General features: G+C 43.1%; 1 long non-coding RNA gene across 1 annotated transcript in view; it reads left to right on the forward strand.

Annotated features, from left to right (window-relative positions):
- The window catches only part of LOC146796595 (uncharacterized), a 109,974-nt gene that overhangs the window by 43,026 nt on the left and 50,368 nt on the right, over positions 1–16,580 (forward strand). The window contains exon 2 of the long non-coding RNA XR_014969944.1: positions 5,021–5,695. This is a non-coding gene — a long non-coding RNA (uncharacterized LOC146796595). The remainder of the gene's footprint in view (positions 1–5,020; positions 5,696–16,580) is intronic.

Genomic DNA, 16,580 nt, shown 5'->3' on the forward strand with positions numbered 1-16,580 from the left:
TCCAGGCCTCCACCACTGCCGAAGGGGGGACTCTCTAGCCACAATGAGGACACGCCCACCCCGTGGGACCAGGGGACCACCGACTCACTCACTGTGCCAAGTGCAGCCCTAGGCCCGTCTCTCCTGTCCCCGCACCGCACCTCACCTCCACGACCCGATCTGGCCACCGAGCCGTCCAGCCGCCCCCGATCTACGTCACAGGCGGTAGTCGTCCCCCTTCCTGCTTCTCTCATCTGCCGGCCGGCCTCAGGGTACGCTCCTCCCCGCCTCAGCAGCTATGTCGCCCCCAGGAGGCTGCTCTCTCCCCTCCTGCGATTTCAGCTAATTTTCAACGCAACGTCCCGGTCTCACGTCAGGCAGCCAGGCCTCGTTCCCAGCAGGCCCCGTCTCAGCTGAAGCCCCTCAGCGCCGCCTCGAGCCCCAACGAAAGCCCCAGTGCAGCTCAGGACGATGTCCCAATATCGCGGGACTGCCAGGTCTCTGTGGATGCACCACCCGGTAATTTGGGGGCCATGCAGCTTGGGATTCACCAGGCTGTGTTATGGGACCGCAACGAAGGATCTAAAACGTGCCCTACCTGCTGAGGCTCATCTAAGGGCTTGGAGAAGTTACCAGCAGAGATACTGAGTGCACCCATAAGGGGCTTAATAATCACGACACGGACTATGAATCCCAGAAATCAATGCGAACACCGCATCGGCGGAGCTCATCTGAGAGCAGTTAATTATTTATTTAATGGGGGCGTGTCAGAGCAAGCACACCACTGAACTGTCGAGCCTCTGAGGAAGGAGGAATCAACCTCTGAAACGCGTCAGGCTTATCGGCATGTAAGCTGCCAAACGGATTCGGCATGGTGGTGCACGTTTGTACCTAATAAAGGGCTTCAAGCTGGTTGCTGTCTGAGTGCGTCCTCAATCAATGGGCAACCTTGGAGCGTGAATATATATATATATATATATATATATTATCTACTGGCGGTCGCCAGTAGATAGTTATAGTTAGGACCGTGTTTCCATAGGAAATCTCAAAATTCTATTTTGAATAACTTTGGCGCCGGTTGACGAATCCTCGCGAAATTTTCAAAACTAATGGGGCGCTCCGTTCAGCTGCTACCCTGAAAGTCTCGGGGTGATTCGTCAAGCGGGGGCCGAGAAAAAAAGGGGGTCCCAAAACGCGTTTTCCCCATGCATTTTTCCATAGGACCTTTAGACAGGGCTACAGCCCGAACGGCTGAACAGAATTACTAGAAATTTGGCAGAGAGGTAGTCCTCAGGTCAAGGAAGTGCCTTTTGTAGGTTTGGTGTAAATCTGTTCAGTAGATTCTGAGAAAATAGCCTTTAAATCAATATATATATCTGAGCCAGCTTACGGTGCGCTTACGGTACGCTTACCGTACGCGTACGGTGGCGTGCGCGAGCGCGATTCTGATTGGCTCTTAGATCTTAGTAAACATTCGAATCGGCCGAAACCAGGAAGCGGCGGCCGCCATTTTCTCTCTCGCACTGAGTGATGTTTAAAATATAAAGCACAAAAACATGTAAAGGGGCTGTTTAGACAGCTCCCACACACATAGCCATATTGAGGGAGTCCCCAAAGATCCCCCAAGGCCAAAAACGGAATTTTTATTTTTTCGCTAATTTCGCAGATTACGCTTACCGTACGGTAAAAAATAATAAAAAAAAAAAATTATCCACACTCTCCCCAACCCGTGTGCAATTGGTGGCCGAAGGCCACCAATTGAGCATGGCTTATTACTGGTGAGATAAACTATAATATTTAAAAAAATAATAATAAAAAAAAAAATTATCCACACTCTCTCCACCCCGTGTGCAAATGGTGCCCGAATGGCACCATTTGTGCATGGCTTATAAAAATTACGAAAAATTAAAATATTACCTTTCAAAACGAAGTGCATCATATGTCCTCCATGTGCGCACGGTGCGCGAAGCGCATCGTGCGTACATGGCGCATCTAGCGTAACGTGGGCACGCGGTGCGCGTAGTGCACCGCGTGCCCACCGTGCGTGCACGTCACTAACTGCGTAAAGTGGGCGCGCGGTGCGCGAAGCGCACCGCGTGCTTACTGTGCGCGCACGGTGCGCGAAGCGCACCGTGCGCGCACGGAACGAACTGCGTTAAGTGGGCGCGCATGCCACGAATGGCGTAAAGTAACTTAGCATTTAAAAAACTGTACAAATTCACTGAAAAAACCATAGGTTTCACACACGTTATAGTTAGGAATTAGCATTTAAAAAACCTTGCAAATTCACTGAAAAAACCATAGGTTTCACACATGTTATAGTTAGCGGAAATTTTACTGATAAAAAACCAATGAAATTCCCCCGTTATAGTTAGTGCAGGCAACTATAACTCACGCGACCGCAATCTTCTGCTGATGACATATGTGTCTTTATGAAAAAAAAAATATTTGTAATATATGTATAGCTAAAAATGTATGGAAGAAGACATGGGCAAATAAGTGTCTAAATACAGTATTAGCATCAGCAGAGGATTGCGGTCGCGTGAGTTATAGTTGCCTGCACTAACTATAACGGGGGAATTTCATTGGTTTTTTATCAGTAAAATTTCCGCTAACTATAACATGTGTGAAACCTATGGTTTTTTCAGTGAATTTGCAAGGTTTTTTAAATGCTAATTCCTAACTATAACGTGTGTGAAACCTATGGTTTTTTCAGTGAATATATATAAATATATATATATGGGAAACATTTTTTTAGGGTTTAGTGTGGGTATATGTTTTTGGATGGTAGCAGTAATTTTAGGGTTCAGGGTGGGTATGGGTTTTTGGGTGGCAAGGAAATTTTTAGGGTCTAGGGTGCATACAGGTTTTTGGGTGGCAAGGGTATTTTTTTTTTGGTTCAGGATGGGTACTGGTTTTTGCGTGGCAAGGGTAATTTTAGGGCGGATATGGGTTTTTGGGTGGCAAGGGAATTGTTAGGGTTTACGGTGGGTAAGGGTTTTAAGCAGCAAGGGATTTTTTTAGGGTTTTGGGTCTGTATGGGTTTTTGGGTGGCAAGGGTCATTTTAGGGTTCAGGGTAGGTATGGGTTTAGGGCATCAAGGGAAGTTTTAGGTTTCTCAGTGTGTGTGGGTTTTTAGGCTTGAGGGTGGGTATTGTTCTTTGGGTGGCACGCATAATTTGGGGCTTTAGGGTGGGTAAGGGGTTTTGGGTGGCAAGGGTAATTTTAGAGTTTAGGATAGGTATGGGTTTTTGAGTAGCAATAACATTTTTAGGGTTTAGGGTGGGTATGGGTTTTTGAGAGGCAAGGGAAGCTTTAGGGTTTCAGGTGGGTATGGGTTTTTGGGTGGGAAGGGTAATTTTAGGGTTTAGGTGAGTATGGGTTTTTGGGTGGCAAGGGTAATTTTACAGTTCAATGTGGGTACGGGTTTTTGGGTGGCAAGGGTAATTTTAGGATTTAGGGTGGGTATGGGATTTTGGTTGGCAAGGGTCATTTTAGGGTTTAGGGTGGGTGTGGGGTTTTGAGTGGCAAGAGTAGTTTTAGAGTTTAGGGTGGGTATGGGTTTTGAGAGGCAAGGGAAGCTTTCTGCTTTCAGGTGGGTATGGGTTTTTGGGTGGCAAGGGTAATTTTAGGGTTGAGGTGAATATGGGTTTTTGGGTGGCAAGGGTAATTTTAGGGTTTAGGGTGGGTATGGGTTGGCAAGGGTAATTTTAGAGTTTAGGGTAGGTATGGGTTGAGGAGTTGTGGGGTTTTAAGGATATATATATATATATATATATATATATATGTGTGTGTGTGTGTGTGTGCGTATTCATATTCAAATATATAAAATATATATAAATTTATGTGTACATATATTTCATATATTTATCTACACACACACACCCATATATATATACGAAAAAGTGTATGCACCTACCCATTGTAACAGCATGTGTTACAACAGAATGCGTGGTTCCGTCATACATCCTCTCACAGCCCAAATACTGCAGGCTACAGCAATAGTCATGTTCCCATCTGTTCGATTGCAAATCTACCATTGAATCCTGGTTTCTCCTTCTGAGCTCTAGGTTTTGACAGTTCAGTGGTCAAATAATTTGCTACAATATACTTAGAGTGGGTTTTGTGCCTGCCCCTTTCATTTATTGGCTTTCTTTATCCATAGATGAAGCAATTAGCTTGTGACATTGTCAATGGTGTCTTGTAGCAGCCCAGTGTATTAATAATTTCTCATCTAATGCTAGTGGCTTTTTGGGTGCATCCTTCCCCTCCACTTGAGTGCTTGCATCAAAATGTATGAGAGCCAAGATAGTCCTCCAGGAGTGAGTCTTGCGCTATATCAAGAAACAGAAATAAATGAACGAGAGACTATTTATGATTAATATGTGGTATTTATGAAGCACAAATCTCTATGCAGGGTTCCAGAGCACTTTGCAACCATTGCCATATATATCCTCTCCTGCTGTCCTTCTGCCATGTTACTTACTCTAATGTGCAAATACAACATGCATTATCACCTTAATTTCAGCCCTAGTGGTTTTGCTAATGTTTATACATTTTATGGAGAACTGATTCAAAGTCTATTGCTTCCCATATGAGTAAGGTTCATCATGGAGGCAATAGCTCCCATTTGAACTCTCACCCCTTTGGAGCTTCTTCCTCTAAAGTTAGTCCTGGCCCCTTGATATATCTCTGTAAAAAAAAGTGTTGTCCAGAGAATTTCATTTTTGATTTGTGTTTTTGAATAATTAGAGAAGTAATTTAGCTTGAGTAGACATTGCTTATCCAGGCCAAATTTTTCTGGATACCATTTTTAAAAATGGCGAATGTGTTGCAGTGATGATGTGAAATTTCAGGAACCATGAGACCTATATTCTTTATTTTGGTGTCAAAACATAGGTTTTGGGGGTCTTGTAGACTTATAGAGACAGAACATAACTCCTCAGAGCAACTCTTCTGCCATTTTCCAAAATGTTGGCTCTATAATGATGTGTTTTAGCCATCATACTGGTAATTCATTTTAATATTGATTTTGTTTCAGGTTTTCTGTTGACTCAAATTTGTAAACATGAGTGAAGCAGGTGGTAGCAGAGGATCTTTACCACCTGGCAAAGTGTTGCTGACTACAAAATCTGAACACTCCTTCAACAAAGAAAAATGTGTCATATAGCAATTTAATTCGAAAGAAAAGCCAACATCAACTGCGGCTGGACAGAAAAGAGTTCGAAATGCAGCAGAAATACAGCAAGACGAAGTTCCCAAAAGTTTGAAACGGATGGGTGAAGAGGATCAAAGATTCTACCATTGTAACAACAAGTGCTACAAGTTGTATACAATGCACAGAAAGGGAGCTCCAGGGTTTGGGATCACAAACCAGTTAAAATCCTGCCTTAATCCCTGCTATCCACCCTTCTGATGCCTAGCATGCTTACAGACTTAATGCTAGAGTGTGTAGTGGTATTCTCTTCAAACATTACTCACTCTGATAGATGAGTTTCACCAGCTACAAGTCACGATACACTCCAACGCCGGGGTCGGATGCAGTCCTACAGGCGAGGTTGAAGTGAGGTCCAGGTCTAAGATGTGGATCTTGTTATGGGGCATGGTGAAGCTTGACAGGAAGCCTGGAACCACTGATGTTGAACACGTTGAGGACGACTCGCCGCTGTTCCGGCCACGTAAGTGTGCTGGCCTCCATGATCGTCATTTGGGAGTGGTGAGTAGGGACGTGGATGGTGTAGAGGGTGTATGTGGTCATTTGACCTGGTGGTAGTTCCTTACCTTGTAGGCAGAGAGGCATGCGATGAGCCCAGATCGCCCTCCCTCCCCCTTGACCCGCCGACACCTCTTAGATCGGCCACTTCACCACTCCGGTAGAGACACAAGGCACTGGATCGGCTCCTAGGGTGCTGAGGGTGCTGGTGAGTGGGTTGGGCCCAGACACAGGAACCCACCACCTTCGGCCTGGCGTGGGCATGCACTGTGAAGCTTCTACAGCGGAGTCACTGTGAGGATGGGTGCGTTTGCTCTTCCTGCCTGTCTCCCTTGCGGTGCTACCAGGGAGGAGCGAATTTCACCCGGTCTGCAGTAACACCTTACAGGAAGCATTTGGGCTTTTGGTCGCATCTCCTCCTGCCTACCCTTTTTAGGCATGTTGTGCAGGGTGTTACAGACATGACCTAATCACTCGGTGGGAAATGGATTTCAGATCGGCTGGCCGACTCTATGCAGGCGCGCTTTGTGATTTGCCTGAACTGTGTTGTGTGTGCTGTTAGACATTAGTCATCGCACCATCTGGTAAGTTGATCTCTACAGCCCAGATCTTTGGGCCCCTGCCACAGGATGGGAATATGACCATCCTATGCAAAATAGACAAAGGACTCTTCTAGCCCTAGAAAGACCCTGGCAACTAGACTGAGGTAGGACCAGCTCATTTAAAAATAGACATAAGACTATCAATTTCAGCCCAAGAAAGTCACGGAAAGCAAAGTACTATGGCATGTTGACCTTGCATTGAAAGAAAGGTAGGACTTCTCACTTCTTACCTATTAGGTCCTGGAAGCAGCAATCTTGGAATGATTTTTCTGCACTGCCAATATTTTTACCATGCTCTCTCATTGAGCCTCCACAGGGTCCCTGATGCACTAAATCATTATCAAGTCCCTTACTAAATATACATACTCTAAGTCAGAATATAATTCAGTTTTAAAACAGGACATCTGATTATGAAGACCTTGACGCAATTATAATAATTGGAGTAACATGCAAATTCCATATAATTGGCCCTCGAAAACCCTTACCCAGCATTGAATCCTCTCTGTTGTTGCCCTCTCAACCATGGCTCCTGAAATCACTAGCCCCAACGAGGACCTGCTGCCACTGGTGGAGAACAATGCTTGTAAGATTCTTTACCCCCTAACCTGTCGAAAATGCTGCTAAAAACTTTAAACATAACCTACTTAAACGCAGCCCAGAAACGCTGGTCTTGGATGCCTACTTCTGTACATCTAAAGGCATTTTCTTTAACGACCTAATCTTCTTCACTAACAGGAGAGACTAATGGAGAAGAGCCTTTTAAGTCCATGCTCAGATCCAACCCAATAAGGAAAACACCTCACGGTTTCAGACTATCCATTATGCCCTCACCAGTCCTCAAAGCTGATCTTGCAATATCACCTTACAACAAGGGGAACATTCTTTTTTTACTAGCTCCAACCACTCCACCTCATGTTCATCACTTATGAGAAATCAACATGATCAACCCCCCTGCACCAATGGTGAACACTCAGTGGTTGAACCAAAGCCTCAATTAGCACCTACAATCTTCCTGAACAACAACTTACCCTATGGCACCCTCTACAATTATGGCATTGAATCACAATGATCACCCCCCCTATAGCTCTCAACAATAACTAACGGGAGAACTTTAGGTCTACTACCCATCCCTCATCCACACCTAATCTGCCCCGGGTGAGCCCCGTCCTTACAGCCCGCCTCCCAACCCACAGACTTCAGCGGTCCCTCAACTCAAGATGGCCAGTGAAGGAAATATTCTGACACCTCTTCCTCTCTCCAACTCCATTAGACCATCCACTAACCCGCAAACGCCCATTACCTCCTCCACTACTTACCCCCTGCCTTTTGAGAATTCCACACTTCTCTCCTCCTCTCCCCCCTCTGAGGGATCGCCTATACAGCCTACCCCTAAACCAGTCACACTAACGCCTAACCCTCCCTCCATTGAGGATATGCTGGCTGACATCAAAAAGGATCTTCAGCTAGTTAAAGAGGGCCTCCAGAACATATGACACTTCTTGTTGAAAATGGAGAAGTTATGAGATCTCAGTTCGCTCTCAAAAACTAACCAACCCACCCTCTCCTCAATGAGCAAACTCTGCCGGAACGAAATCTCGTCCATGGAAATACCAGTGAACACAGACTGGATTTTACTGCAAGATCCCAATCACCACTCCAGGCCACATAGGATTACAGATCACTTGACAGATGCAGATATTCACTCCCTACTATTATCCTACAAAGCTGCGCGTCTTGACCCTTCTCCCTCAACTTTCAATATCCAAATTATTCCCTCCAATTTGTTTCGAGAATCCACTGTCAGTCTCAGATCTATGAACAAGGAAAACGTAGGAACTGTACACACATCACACCTCGAAAATGTTGTAACCAAAGCTCACATCAAATTGATAGTCATTAACCAGTAGCGGCTCGCATAGGGAGTGCTGCGGGGTGGTGGGGGGCGGGGGAGGGGCAGGGTGGGGGTAGCAAACACGGACATACGACGGAACGGAGGAACGTAATAATTACTTTTCTTCCGTTCCGTTGTATGTCCGTGTTTGCTACCCCCCCACCCTGCCCCTCCCTGCCCTGCCTCACCACCCGCAGCACGCCCTATGCGAGCCGCTACTGTCATTAACTAGAAATTGGCTGTAAGACATGCAGCGGATATTGCCGACCTAATACTCGTTCAAGATTTAGACCTCCTGGTATTAACTCAAACTTGGCTTAATGACTCCTCTGCACCAATCTTGGACATTTTAGTTTCCCCTGACATCATTAGACTTGATGGACCAGTTAAAATCAGGGGTGGCATCACTTGCATCTATCGGACCAATCTCTCCTTGAGACATGCACAACCAGCCCCGATGTCATCCTGCGAATACCTGGAAATCGAAATCCTGAACAATGACAAGTTTGTATGCACACTCCACATGATATACAACCACCCTGTAGAGAATCTTTTGTTCATCGAACAAATAATTGAGACCATATCAGTTAACTCTGATCAACTCCCTAACCATATGTTCCTCTGGGACTTCAACTTACACTGGAAAAACGAAAATGACCCTTTACTATGCACTTTCAAGGCTTTCATCTCTGACCTTAACTTCAAACAATCAAGCAACAGTCCTACATATAACATGGGGGCCACCCTAGATCTAATCATAGCCAAAGACAACGTCATACAACTGGATGACATATCACCATGCCACTCGTATGCCCATTTCCCAATCTCTTTTCTCATCCTGGAAAGAGTGCTGTTTAGGCAAGGACAACCGCGTAAGCCCAAACAATGGTCTAGAGATTTAAGAAACATCAATGTAAAGGATCTTACCAGCGTGAGCAATAATATTCTTCCTCCCCCCAACATGATGAATCTGGATGCACTCAATGATGGGAGAGGAGTTGCCTAACGGCTAGGGCGGTCGACCTCGCATCTGGGAAACAGGTTCGAGTCTCCGCAATGACATTGCACATCCTGTGATTCTGGGCAAATCACTTAATCTCCCCGTGCCTAACAAAAATTAATGTCTCCTCATGTAAAGCAACTGGTGCTATGTAAATCACTCTTATGCCCAATTCGGGTCAAGTTCGCGCTATATAAAACTCTGTAAAATAAAAAAATAAATCACTACATTCATTCCATGATGAATATTTTCGACTTGCTTGCTCCAAAGCAGCTCAAAAGGATTTCCAGCAAACATTCAAAACCTTGCTTTAATAGCTCCCTTAACAAGGAACAACATAAACTAAGGCTTGCTGAAAGATCTTGGAGAAACGCTCCTTCCATATTAACCTAAGCAGTTAAGGATGACAAGAAGTGCCAATAACAAACATATCCATTGCGCCAAAACCGATCACTTTAAGGCTCAGTTTGATAAGGTGAAAAACAGACCAAAAAAACTCTTTGAAATCATCAAACAACAAGCGAACCACTCTACCAATCAACTCTCCACACTCAAGGACTCACTCCCAAGTGGCGAAGAGTTCTCTTCACACTTTATGGAAAAGACAAGGAAGATCGAACTGGAACTGCAACGATCCTTCCCTGACACGCAGAATCCAGCCCGATCCTCTCCCTCTCCAAGGCTTCTTCGGGCGAACTCTCTTCTGGCAGGACCGGTGGTCAGCATTCCAAATGATGCTTCATGGAATACCTTCATACAAACGGATGAAACGGAACTGCTCAACATCATTAGTTCATTAAAACCTTCAAATCATTTCAAGGATCCTTTGCCCGCCAAGTTCTTCAAAGAGCTTTCCTCTTCCACTTTTCCTCTGTGGTCTAAGATTGTACATGAATCTCTTGTGCAAGGCCTGATCCCAGATTGTCTCAAGATCAGGCTAGTTGCCCCATCTCAAAGAAGTCAAATGCATATTTTTCTGATCCTAACAACTTCCATCCTATCTCCAATATCATGACTTTAGCCAAACTACTTGATAAGTGTGTACACCCACAACTCTGCGATCACATTGAACAGTTTCAGCTACTAAACCAATACCAGTCGGGCATCAGATCTGGACATATTATTGAATCTGCTGTAACACACATTGTTGATGATGCCCTTCGACTACTTGACCAGAACGAACCTTCCCTACTTATACTGCTTGATCTTTCATTGGCGTTTGACATAGTCAAACATGACAACTTGGTTGACCTTGTTGAAAAAAGGATGGGGCTATCGGGTCCAGTCTTAAATTGGTTTCCTTGGTTCCTTCAAAATAGAATACAAAGAATCAAAGTCAACCACAAACATACACCATCACATGCATGCCAGTGATACTCAATTGTACTTGAAAATGTCTTCACCAGATGACATCAATACTTTCAACTCTGCTCTTCTTACAACTCAACAGTGGCTATTTCATTACCACCTTATGCTGAATACCCTCAAGACGGAATTCCTCTAGCTGGCCCCACAATCATCCTGCCCCCATTCAAGATTAACTCACACAACTAACAACCCTCCATTGCACCCCACACATTGTTGACTCAACTAGATCCTTAGGCATAACTTTGGACAAATTACTGAATATGCAGGACCACATCGGTGCAACAACAAGAGGAGCTAATCACTAACTCTACACTTTAAGGAAAATCAAACCGTTGTTGCCGACAGCAGACATGCAACTAGCAGTCCATTCCCTAGTTATCTCCCGCTTAGACCATGGAAATGTGACCCTAGCCGGATTACCCAAAGCTAAACTGGCCCCCTTAAGGGCCACTCTGAACTCTGCTTCCAGGCTCATCAGAAGATCTAGAAAACGTGATCACATCACACCAGATCTAATCCAACTCAACTGGCTGTATCTCAATGCAAGAATCAGGTACTAGATAGTCTGCTTGACACACAAAGTGCTGTATCAGAACACTCCTACTTACTAGGCAAATAAGCTTGAACTATCTGGTGGGAATCAAGCCCTATGAAGCTCAAACATTCTACTGTTAAAGCCACGAAAGTTACAAATAAAAGAAATCCTACAGCGGACCATTTTCTGGTCTTGCTCCTAGAATATGGAGCGTTCCCCTTCCCATATCAGAACAAACGCTTTGACCGATACATTTAAAAGAAAAGTCAAAGTATTGCTCCTGAATAGCCACCTGCGACAATAGACCTGTAACCTTGCAAGCCAACTGTGTTTGCTCCACAGCATTGACCTACTTATCTACCATGCAATGTGTACCTTTTGTAACTACATTTATCTCTATTATTTTCTGGAATGGGCATGTGATGTATCCTCCCCTGTGTCTATGATTTTTTATTAAATGTTTTCCCTTTACCAGCACAACTTCTCAACCTCAATGTACAGTGCTCTGATACCCTGATGGGTCTTGTTCGCGCTATATAAAACATTTCAAATAAAAACTTTTTTTAAAAAACATGTGCAAAATCACTACAAGCCATTAACACATCCCAGTATACCAGAACGTTTCAAAGTGGCTGAAGACATGGATCTTCTTCTATCTGATGTTGCAGTCCACACAGCTGATTTAACTGAATTTAACATATTGCTTATTCGGTGTGGACTGAAGGATGAAGTTCCTCTGTGGGTTAGAATTCATGCTCTGATATCCCAGAATACCATCCCACTGAGGAACTTTGAGTTTTTACCAGTAATACCATCTCCAGACACAAACTATGCAACAGTATACACAGCTCTAAAGAAATTCCAAAATGTGCATGCTTAGATTGAAGACCAGCCTATCCTGCCAAATTTCTGTGATGAAGGGGTTTTCCGTATTATAGCTGACATTTTTATGAGCAATCCAGTAGAATTTGATGATCTTTATCCAATGATGGGCATTTGCCATATGACAAAGGTTGTGTTGAGCTGTGCAGGAAGTTATCTCACTGGATGTGGCATAGATTATGCACTTATTGAGGCTGAAATCTCTGGAATAAAAACTGTACAGTCAGTATTGAGAGGAATTCATTATGTTCGTTTGTTACAAGGTATGCTCATCATATCTGAGGCTATAGAAACATTACGTTGGAATGCTTTCTGGAATAAGAATGACAAATTAGGTTTTGCATATCCTATCTCCGAAATGAACAAGGCACAGGATGCACTTCATTCAAAGGACATAATTCAAAGCCAGGCAATAGTCAGTACACTCAATCCAAAATCTGAAAACCAAGTTTGTAGAGTTTGTCAAAGAATACGGTAAAACATCAGAACTTTGCAAGTACTGGGGAAATGTTTTACACATGATAGCTCTAGTGAAAATCTGGGTACATGCTGATCGGGAAGGTGATTGGGTGCTGTACGTGAAGACTGTGGAGTTACTGGTTACTGTGTTTTGCGAATTCGATTGCATAAACTACCTGAGCTATAGGTCCTGGTATTTTGAAAGAGTGAAGAAGCAAGAGATGCGAAAACCATACCTCTACAGAAAATGTATTCAAAGACATTTTGTGGTGAAAGACAGACAAGAAAGGTTCAATTCTGTGGTTCCAGATATGAAACTGGAACAGACAATCCAGAGATTATAGAAAAGCTCCAAGGAAATTGTTGCTCAGGCATGTAAAAGTGAATATGTTTCTCAATGGCAGCTAGTTTACCATGAAGTCCTTTCTATTTGCAATGTTTTCTGAGAAATGACAAATTCAAAATTAATGGACCATCGTGAAACTGTTCCTCGCCACAAACTTGTGGGATTGAGAGGGGAACTTTTTTAATAAACATGTTGACAGCCTTCTTCATTTCATGCAGCAGCAAGGAAACCCCTTTGAAATGACTGAGCCTGTGCGACGACACAACTTTGTGGCCAAACAATATGTGGATAACGATATACAGACATGTCTACTGATCGAATATGTGACGTTACAACGCATGCTATTACATCGCATGCCGTTGCAACGCAAACTTTCACTCCGACTTTCTGTCGGGGTGGCGCTGGAAGTTGGAATAGATTAATTTTCTATTCCAACTCCAGTTTGTGCAACAGTAGTGAAGGTGTTGGAGTTAAATCCAACACCTTCTACCCACTGCTGCACACCTTTTGTGTTGCAACGACATGCGATGTCAAGGGATGCGTTGTAACAGTTTCGTTGTAAAGGCTGTCTCCCCTACTAAATGTACTGGAACATGGACCGAAAGTATTCGCACAACTGAAGCAGGAGAGCTTTGTATTGAAAGAGAAAAAGCTGTTTGGCATACTCACTAAAGCTAAACTTACACACTTTTTATTGCCATAGTAAGAGTTTCTTCCAACCAGCCACTATTAAACAGGTTACAAAAAAGCAACATTCTGAAGCACATAGAGAGATGGATATAGCACAAGAAAGGGGTGAATTTATCAAGGACATTCTGTTGCATGATATTCTTTCAACAAATGCATTATTTGATGGAGATGCTGCAACCAAACCAGTGAAGCACAAACTCATGCAAGAGCTAAAAAAAAACTTCCATTTAAGAAGGTGCTTTCATTGAAAACTGCAGTTGTGGTGGACTATATGTCACAATTGTGAATGGTCAATATTTCATCCATGCAAATCTCCAAAGAGGTCGTTCAGACTGTTCTACAGATATCAAAGTCAGTGTGTACCTTGGAAAAACTGCATATTGTCTTTGAAAGTTATCTTGAACTATTGACGAAGAATGTGAGAGAGTCAAACGTATGTCTACAAGTGGAACAATTGACCTTGCCTCCATTCAAATGTGGACACCTATACCTGTGCAACTTGATAAATTCTGGTCATCTACATCAAACAAGATGAACTTGGAGATGTTAACTCAACAAAACATTGCTGATGCTTCAGTGAATGCTGGATTTGCAATTATTGCAAGTGAAATGATTGTCAATGAGTTCCTGCAGAGATATATTCAAAAGGTATGGGCCATATTGTTCAAGAACTTAACACCCAATTGGTGGAAGCAGACCTTTGTGTTGTGCCACATGTTGAGTGGGCTGTTCGCAATGGTTCCAATCTAGTCATTGTATTGTCAAATGGCACGGATATTATTATTGTGCTACTTCGGTTTGTTGCAATGTTCATAAGTCAAGGATTGTCAGAGTTATGGATACGTTATGGAACTGGCAAGAAAATACACTTAATTCCGCTTCATATTCTGTACAAGAAACTTGACCCAGAGATGCCCAGTGTTGGAGCTTTCTCTGCTGAAACTGAGAAGTTTCTAACAGGATTTACTGAGACAGAAGTAGAGTGTGACTTTAAATATATTGTAAAATACCTTGTGCATGTGTGGAAAACTAGTTCGGACGGTCACACATTTGGAGATCTTCGGTACAAGGAGTTCAAGAGATCAATCCCGCTTAGTGACCTTCCACCGACATCATATTCTATGCGTGGACATATTAAAAGTGTTTTCTACTCGATCAGAAAATGTGTAAATGTTTTCGATCATGCATATACAGAGAGAGATCCATGTGAATTTGGTTGGGAAGATATTGATGGGGTGCTAAAACCTATGAAAGTTCTAAAGCCTCTACCCACAGAAATCACATGTACTTTCAAAACCTGTGCTACAAAAAGATGTCCCTGTCGATATGCTCTTCTCAAATATTCAACATTCTGCAAATGTACCACGAGCAATTGCAGAAACTAATAAATAAATCAATTGAAATATGAACTATTATTTAGTGTATGCATAAAAGGATTGAAAACCATTATTATTTGTTTCATGTCTATATATGTCTCTTCTACCTCTATTGTAGCTGCCATTTTGGAAAATGGTGGAAAGGTTGCTCTAAGGAGTGAATTTCTGTCTCTATAAGGCTACTTGTCCCCAAAACCGATGTTTTGACACCAAAATGAAGTATATAGGTCTAATGGTTCCTGAAATATTACATTATCACTGCAACACATCTGCCATTTTTAAAAATGTCATCCAGAAACATTTGGCCCGGATCATCAATGTCTACTCAAGCTAAATTGCTCCTCTAATGATCCACAAACACAAATCAAAAAAGGAAATCTCTGAAAAACATTTTTTGTTTTTACAGAGGTATATCAGGGGGCCAGGATTGAGCCTTGCCACTCTGGCTCGGAATACAGTGGCCATCTCCAAACAAAATGATTTCCCATGTGCTGCAAGATAAGTTGACTTGTTTTGCCTCAAAATGTCCATTTATCATGGCTTATGGTTTCCAAGCATCTGCAATACACACTCCTGCCAACTTCAAAATAATTTTCACCATGTGAAAGGCTGGATGGAATATTGAAGGGGAAAAGGTTTCACACCAAGATCTGCCTTCAAGGCACTCCAGCCTCCTCTTTTCCACAAATCTGTCCACATCGCAAAAAACAGAAACCTGCTGAGACTGCCACTGCCGCTCTAGGGTGTTTTCAAAACCCATAATGGACACTGGCTGTTCAGGGCCTTCAAAGACTAAGTGAAAACCCACAAAGTACATGGGGTTCCAGCTGGCCTTCAGGAGTTGGCAGGTTTGAATAAATATGCATTTAAAAAAAAAAAGAAATCGATCTTATCTGGCAGGTGCAAAGAAGAGAAAACTCAAAAGGACAGCCTTATCTGAATGTGCCGTCTATCTCTTGATGGTGGACTGAATGAATGATTCATGAGTACCACTTCCTGTTCTTGGAAGATTACTTGTTCCCTTCCTAGAGCACACATGGTTCCCCAGTATCTTCTTGACCTAATATTCTATAAGCTTCTGCCTGCTGCTGCCTTCCCATATATGATTTCAAAAGCGTTTGATGTCTTGCTTTTCACATTTATCAGTTCTGGAGGGTGTTTGCTGTTTAGCTCAAAAATTGTTTTGAACCTGATGCAGGATGCTTAGGTCTGCAACTGCAACAAACAGATAAGGCGGGCGCAGCACTTTAATACAGATGTTTAACCACCATGACCTGGTTTTATGAAGACACCAGTTTCTTAAATCCTTTGAATTTGCCAAATCGTGTTTTTTTCGCTTATGTTTTTTCTGAAGATTAGCAGAATGGGGAGTGCTGTAAATGCATGCAAAGCTGGTACTTTACACTTTTGTACTTGTGTAAAGGAGGCTGAAACGATCATTGGTTACCTGAAGGGTGAAAGTGCACACCCCAGCCTTGTCAACAGCCACAAGTTCGGTAACCCTTGTGTTTTACATCCTGGCTAAGCAGAAATCGGCATGCAGGGAAATTCATGAAGGCAGCCATACAAGAGTAGAGTCTGTCTCTAGGAGAGAAAACACGAGCAAAGCCCAAAAAAAGAACTTTTATTTTTCATCCTACATCAAAATATTTTGCATTTAGCAAAGGATGAACTGTGTTTTCAAAGTGTTCTATGTTAGGGGTTGGTACACTAATTTAACAATAAACTGTCCATAGCCA

This window comes from Triturus cristatus, chromosome 10 (assembly GCF_964204655.1).
Source record: "Triturus cristatus chromosome 10, aTriCri1.1, whole genome shotgun sequence".
In the NCBI taxonomy this organism is placed as follows: domain Eukaryota; kingdom Metazoa; phylum Chordata; class Amphibia; order Caudata; family Salamandridae; genus Triturus; species Triturus cristatus.